The sequence below is a fragment of the Epinephelus moara genome, chromosome 7, assembly GCF_006386435.1.
Source record: "Epinephelus moara isolate mb chromosome 7, YSFRI_EMoa_1.0, whole genome shotgun sequence".
NCBI classification, from domain to species: Eukaryota; Metazoa; Chordata; class Actinopteri; order Perciformes; family Serranidae; genus Epinephelus; species Epinephelus moara.
Window position 1 is genome coordinate 37,359,931 of NC_065512.1, and position 8,266 is coordinate 37,368,196.

The window sequence follows — 8,266 nt, forward strand, 5'->3', positions numbered from 1 at the left end:
ATTTAGATTTAATATTTAGATTTAACATTTAACATTTAGATTTAGATTTAATATTTAGATTTAGATTTAATATTTAGATTTAACATTTAACATTTAGATTTAGATTTAATATTTAGATTTAGATTTAATATTTAGATTTAACATTTAACATTTAGATTTAGATTTAATATTTAGATTTAGATTTAGCATTTAGATTTAATATTTAACATTTAGGTACCACATTTAATATTTAGATTTAACTATTCAATATATTTCTAAGTTAACAATAATTGCTGTAAATGTGGTAAAAGGTGACGTTAAAAAATTCACAACACTTTTTTAAACATTGTTTGAAGCTAAATGTGGCAAAATGTTGATGTTATTTTCAGCGTGCGCCACTTTACAAACGGCACCCCATACATACATATTGCTAAATCATAGTAATCAAATATACATAAACTGTGAAGTAACCGTTAATTTCAGTTATTTATAGAAACATACTTTTATATCAGTAATGTAATGGGCTTTAACTGTGAGAATACAGTTAAAGGGGCAAAAAGCGAAATCATTTCATCGCTAGGTTTGCTGTTGTGCACTGCCTGTAGACCAAAACAAAGTGTGTCATGAGCCACACCTCCCTCTACCTCTGCTTATTTTAAATCACAGTGTGCAGGCATAACTGTGAGATCACAGTATACAGCTGCCAATTCACAAAAATTTACTGTAAAAAATGAACAGTTATTTACTGTGAAAGTAATGCGACTAGTAGCCAGGAATTAACTGTAAATGTACAGTCAAATATTTTACAGTGTATACATGCAGAAGTATTCCAACTCCCAATCGCATTATCTGGTGTGTTAGTCCGACTTTGAGAAATATAATTTAGTACAATTTCAGTTGGGCTAACATGTTTAGCTACACATATTTTAAAAGTCCGGATTTGGTTGACTAACATAATAAACAGATTTTCTCTAATGTCATTGAAACACACTGCATGAGGCAAGACCAAAAGGGCAAAAAACAAACAAACAGACAAACAACAAATATCATTCTCAAATTATACTTGCCAAGCCCATTAGTTCTCACTAAATATGTAAACATTTACAAATAATCTACAGTTTAATCTTTAAGAAAGTAATTTCCCTAAACAGCTAGGCACTATATTTTCAATAAACATAATTCAAACAGAAGGATGTTGTGTATGTGTTAGGGACTATTTTTAGCTGTGGATCAATCCACATTTTGGTGCTCTATTGAGTGTTTTCTGCAGCAGGAGTTTGTCGGATTGAGTCAAAATAAACTGCGGTGTGTTCATGCCATGAGGAAACATGTCATCAGCCGGACTCACTGTGATTTTAATTTTTAGACAACAATGGAGCTCTATGGCACAGAGGAATAAGATATTTCAGGCTTTGGATACACACACAATACTTGACTAGTAGGATCAGTTCACTGTTGTTCGCAATATTTTCACAGGATTTGTTGACAGTAGGAAAGGTATCAAATATAACAAGCCTTATCCTTTAAACTGTTGAGCAGAGACAGTAGGATACTGAGCTACGGCAGCAAAGACAGCGACAGTCAGTGTCTGACATTTTCCTGAATGGTGGCTCATAAACTGATGGTGAAAGAACCTTTGACATGAAAATGATCCTGGATACTGTGTAGCTGACAGGAATCTTCACCATTCACATTCCTGCCTATATCCAATGTCACAGCGCAGTTTCTCAGGTAACCAGTGGCACTGACATACAGTAGCTGCAGCCAGCAAGGGATGTTTAACTTATATTTAGTGGGGCTACTTGTGCAGCATATGATGAGTTATTTGATTGTGAGTGTTGCAATAGCATGTGATGAGAGCAAGGTATGAATTTGCAGACTACAGTTGGAAGCAAAATGTCAAGATGCCCCATATTAGCTGCCTAAGGCCATACTATTTTTGTCCAGCAGTAGGCCTATGTACATAATGCATTCACAAAATACCTTGTGCATAGTAAAATGCTTATCTTTCAGTGTTGCTAGGTGGGAGCAGGTTCTGTTTGGAAGAGTGGTTGTCTGTAGTCAAGCAGCAGCATTTACTGTTTTGGAATATTTTTTCCAAACAGAATGTGGGGCCTCTGGGCTGAGGTCTCTGTTTCCTCATATGACTACATAAGCTCCCAGAGCTGTGTTTTGGTGTCCACGTTTTTTTCTCTTTCAGACTGTACATTTGGCTGTTTACTTCCAGAGAACTCAAAGCAAGGAAACACTACCAGATAGAGCTGTATGGGCGTAACCAAAACTCAGGGGATAGCTGACGTGTGCGAACACGTCCTGTCAGAGAACAGTGAGATGCCAGGTGATGTCCTCATGGACAAACACATGACTCACTCAAGTCTATGTGATGTGCGTCCTTGTGACAATGCAAAAATAATAATTAAAACAACGAGTAAACAATTCAGTGTATCCATGCAAATGTTTGTGGTTGGTGCTCTATGAAAACCACTAATGTTTGTATTATACACTTGGGAATATGAACACCAATAAAATACTATCCATTTGTGTTTTTTTTGTTCTTAACCATAAAAAGCCACACTGAATTTGGGCCCATTGCTTCACGTTTAACATACAGTGAAATGACAACATTAACAATGTGATGTTATTCAGAGGAGAGGCAGGCCAGGTGTTTTTTTTATCGCTTGGAGGAGGTTAGCCTCATCACAGGTGCTGTTCTGAGCTGAGTTGGCAACATGACGTCACTGTGTTTGATGTGAACGAGTGGCTGTGGCTGAACACAGCTGCAGATTTACTCACAGAGTCCAGTTAAAGGCAAGCAATCAAAAATCAGTTTCAAGTTTAAGAACTGACATTTATATATTCCAGTCTCACTACTATTTTTCATTTATGTAACACAGTAGTGGCTCAACCTCTTCTCATTTCCAAAAAGCTTTTACAATTTCTGTTCTAAATACAAAAACTTTTGCATTAAAAATGTATTTGGCACCCAGGAAGTGATCCATCTTTTCTGTTTAAAGTGCATTACTCACAGGCAGTTTCAATTCACACTTAAATTCACGTGACTCTAAAGACTCCCATGGAATCCTAATTACTACATTGTTAATTACGAAGGAGTTTGAAAACGACTTTACAATACTTTGGCTTAACAGTGGCTACAGTGGCCAAAGGAGTCTGTTCTATATATATATTTTTTTTTCAATTTAATCTACTGTAATTTTCCAAGTTTTTCTTGAGTCACCTAAGCAAGTGATTCAAGCTTTGGTTTTATCATATTTAGATTATTGCTCGATTGTTTGGTCCAGTGCTTCACAAGGAAATATAAGAAAACTGCAAATAGTTCAGAACAAAACAGCACATGTTGCTCTAGCTTGTGGATTGAGGACAAATGTGAACAAATGCATGAAAACCTTTTGTGGTTGGATGTAAAAAACAGATTAAAATACTTGTTGATGGTTTTTATGAGAAATGTCATCACAACCAAGTGGCCTATGATCTGTCATGAAAAATTGTCTTTTAGTGCTGGAATGCATAATTATGCAACAAGACATGTAGCTGGAGGTTGTTTTACCTTACCTAAATTTAATACAGTTGGGCAACGGACAGTAATTTTTAAATTTTATTTAACCTTTATTTAACCAGATAAAACCAACTGAGATCAAATCTCTTTTACAATGGTGACCTGGCCAAGAGGCGGAAGCGTTACACATCGGAAAGCAACAAATAAAAACAAACACACATATACAGAACACAGTCATAGGAGATGTGATAAAGAGGAAAAAGACTACCATCCACAAGCACAAGGAATGATCACATAAAAAGACAAAAACAATAAAAGACAGCAGCAGACGATCAAATGTATAGAGCAATGAAAGAATGGAACTCATTCCCAAATTATATCACTCAACAGAAGAACATGACAAATTTTAAAATAAAACTAAAAGATTACTAGTTCTGAAAGTGTGTGTTGTAATGTGTATGTATTGTATTGTGTATGTATTGTTGTATTGTGTGTGTTTTGTAATGTGTATGTATTGTTATATTGTGTGTGTGCTGTAATGTGTATGTATTTTGTATTGTGTTTGTGACATGGATGTTTTGTATTGTCACGTGGAAACTGAGTAGACCCCAAGAAGAATAGCTCCTGTTCTGCAAAAGCTAATGGGGATCTTAATAAACAAACAAACAAACTTTAAAGACATCCTCACAAGGTGATTGGACTGAAGGTCTGTTCAGACCATAGAATGTAAAAATAATTGACATAGCTACCATGACATCACTCATTGATTTGTGGACTCCTGTTCTGAAGCCTTGACTTTAGCTTTTTGGCCATCACCATCTTGTTATTTTTGGAGCCAGAAGTGACCATATTTGGGTGAGAGGTTGGAGCTGTGGAGGAGTGAGGGGTGGATTTGACTGAGGAGCCGAGGACACTATGAAGTGGAAGTTACTTTAAGCCTTGATAAAGTGTAAACAGGTGAGTTATCCAAAAAAATCACCCCAGTACAGTTATTATAAATGGGGAAAGTAGCTATGGAGACCAGAATTGTTTTTTGTACCAGGCTGTAAACATTTTTATTTCTGCTGTAAAGTTGGGCATTTAAACATGGGGTCTATGGGGAGTGGCCTTTAGAGGAACTGCATTTTTTGGCACTTCCGTGTTGGCTTCCCGCAGGTTGCTGCTTGGTTCAGACAAAACATTTTGTGCCTAGTTAAAATTTGCCAACATTAGCTAATATTAGCCACCATATGCTACTGGTCATACCAGACCAGGTTAGGCAGTAGCAGCAAAAGCCAGTTTATGCAACAGAATGAGGGTGCATTTTAATACTTTTCTGCTCAACTTTTAATTTGTAAGAGGAAGAATGTATTGCTTACTTCTTTAAAAATGACATGGTCTGGCTTTACATGTCTGTATAAAATACTGGGCGTAGCCACCGTGACATCACTCGTTGACTCCTGTTTTGAAGCCTTGAGTATAGACATTTAGCTGACACCATCTTGAATTTTTGGAACCAGAAGTGACCATGTTTGGATGAGAGGGTGGAGCAGGCCCCCAGGAAGTGTGCTGGGCTTTGAGGCCAGTTTTGTAGAGGCCAAACAATGAAATCACAATTAGTGATGCCATCGGGTCCAAAATTACTTTTCCCCATAGCCTTACTTTTGGAAACAGTTGTCTGTTAATCAGTGAATATATATTTTTAAGCAACCTAACCCCAGTGAAATGATTTGTTTTAATATTAGGGTTTAATCCATTTGGTCTGATAACAGTTGGAAAGCCTAGAAGAGCCCTTCGAGCAGCCAGCTCAGCCAACAAAAGTCTCTGGTGCGCCTGCCCTATGGCCCAGTGATGTAGAATCAGCACCAATCAATTTCAACTTTTGAGGGAATAAACAAGGTCCTGCCTCCAACGCTGTATCCAGGTCTCTTAATAAATCCATGGGGTGGAGCCCGAACACTAGCTGCTAGCTTGTTTAGCACGGTGCATTTACAGCTATCGTTAACTGTGTTAATACTAATGCTATTTTTTTGCTATCAAAGAAGAGGCTTAAAACCATTGAACAAAATATACATAGCAGAAAAACTGAACATCCAACTCCTTAGACGGTCTTTTAGTTCAACGAATTGCTGAACAAGACTTTTTTAGGACACCAAAATCTTACAATTAACTTTCATAAACTGAAAACACACTCAAATAGCAAACGTTACGGCTACAACTAGACTCTGTGAATCTAGGGTTAAGCTATAGTAACATTAGCTAAGCAATGTTGTCGCCATGGTAGCAACTTATCAATGGACAGCACAGTCCACCTGTCACTCAAAGCAGCCATGTCCTGAATTATGCATAAAGTGTAACCTTTAGAACATTTAAAAGGGTGACTTACACAAACATTCACACCCCATACAACTGTAATGTAAAGGGAATTTAGCTATGGAGACCAGCCTGTAAAAATGTTTATTTCTGCTGTTTAGTTGGGCATTTTAACATGGGGGTCTTTAGGGATTGACTCGCTCTTAGAGCCAGCCTCAAGTGGCCATTTGATGAACTACAGATTTTTGAGCGTTGGTGTCATATTTTAGCCCTGGAGGTTGGAGCTACTTGGTCTGGAGCCCATAACAGCCAGACTAAAAGATCAAGTCCTGCACCCTCTGATCTCAAGATTTTAATGACTGGGGTTATTTAAAGAATATGAGAAATTAGGGCTCATAAATACAGTTCAAAAGAGATTTCACCAAAGACACGGCCACTGTAATAACCTCAACAATTTAATTGGTTACATATTTGATGCATACAGACTAATTTGAAGTTTTTATGCCTCTTTTGATTATTAAGAGTGGAAAAAATATATCAGTCAATTAGTCACCAATACAGTGTCTGTAGTCTTCAGTTCAACAAGATGTCAATCATATTTCTGTTGCAATGACAAGCTGTTCCTCTGTCCATTTTATAAAACCCTCCTTGAGTTTCCTCCCAACTTGCTCCTCATTAATCCCCTGGAGAAAAATCTAACCAGATTCCAGTTAGTTCACCCGTATGCCTGCAAACAATTAAACAATCAAAAAGCACCATTCCTGGAGGAAGCTAGCCTATTATTCTGAATTACAGTTTGAGAGATTGGATTTCCTCGTCTTGTTTCATTGAGGGCTGCATGCTTGGTAGGACTTGCGTCCCATGTGTCCCTGATCAACACGCCTCTCTCGGTTAATCAAGCTCACATTCTACTTTGACGTGATATTCCTTCTTTAATGGCTAAGACCCAAATAACCCTACTGTGCAATACAAAATGTGGTAGAGGAAGCGATTACAAAATTCATATCTAGAGGTTTTGTCATCCTGTGTTAAGCTGCAAAATCTTTTAAAATCTAAGTCTCTAAATCATATACAGTTCTGATTAAACTGCTTGCTGGGAAACGTTTTTTTTTTTTTTCTTTCAGCATAGGAGCAGAAATGTTCAGTTTACTGGAAAACAGCAGGATATCCCAACAGCATCAGGAAGGACATCCGTGAAACTAATCAACCCAAAACCACAGAGCCCCTTAAGTGGCCGGATTCACATATCCTTACGCATGGGATCACCCCAGCCAGATCCTGTATCTAATAGGGGCAAAGTCCATTAATCAGGCTTTAAGTCGTCTTTATTGACCATGAATTAATGTCAAGGCCCCCCTGCAAATTACTTGACCAAGATGGATGTTTAATGGCTTAATGATGGAACAATTAATCTGTCTAAGAGCTTTCTTTCTCCAAATCTGAATATAACCCACATTAGACCTCTGTATGTTAAGCCACACTGGTGGTATGATTCAAGGGATGGCAATGATGGTCTGTCAGTTGGTCGGTTCACTACGTTGGTCCAGACTGAAATATCTACTACTACTGAGTGGATTGCCATAACAGTTTGTACAGACCTAAAAATCCTACTGACTTTGGAGGTCCCCTGACTCTTCATCTAGCACTGCCAGCAGGTCAGACTTTTCACTTATCTAGTAATTTATCAACTTTTACAGGATGGATTAGTGCCAAATATAGTCCAGACATTCATAGTTCCCAGATGATGAATTGTAATGAACACTGACCCCCTGATATTTCCTCTAGTGCCATCATAAGGTTGACTTGGGGTGGGTTAGGGTAAAATGTCTTAAAAACTATTGGATGGATTGTCATGAAATTTGGTACACACATTCACGTTCCCCTTAGGATGGATTGTAAGAACTGGTGACCCCTTGACATTTCATGCAGCTTAATCCTCTTCATCAGAGCTTAAATTTGTCCAGCTGATGATATTCCCATTAACCTCAGCTGTACCTGTTTAGTGCTAATTAAGAAATGTTACCATATCAACACACTAAACTAAGATGGTGAACATGGTAAACATTAAACCTGCTTAACATCAGCATGTTAACCTCTGCATTATGAGCTTGTTAGTATGCAAATGTTAGCATTTGGCTTAAAGCAGTGATGCCTAAGTAAAGCCTCAAAGAGCCACTATCATGGCTGCAGACGCTTGTTTTGACATCTGTTTATGTGCAGATGTAAGTGAAATGTATTCTGTATTTAAACATGGCATGTCAGAACAGGAAAGTAAGCATGTGTTGCTCTCTGATGTATACAGTAGCTAACACAGTGGGCCGCCCCTGTTCCCACTTCCATGTTTCCTCACTATGTCAACAACAATGCCACAATCTGTTCCTTAAAATAGACATTACCTGGAATCAATTCACTCAGTGTCTCAGATTGGAAAATGGAGTGATGGGAGGGGGGGATCAGAGCAGGATTAGAGGGAAGCTGTAA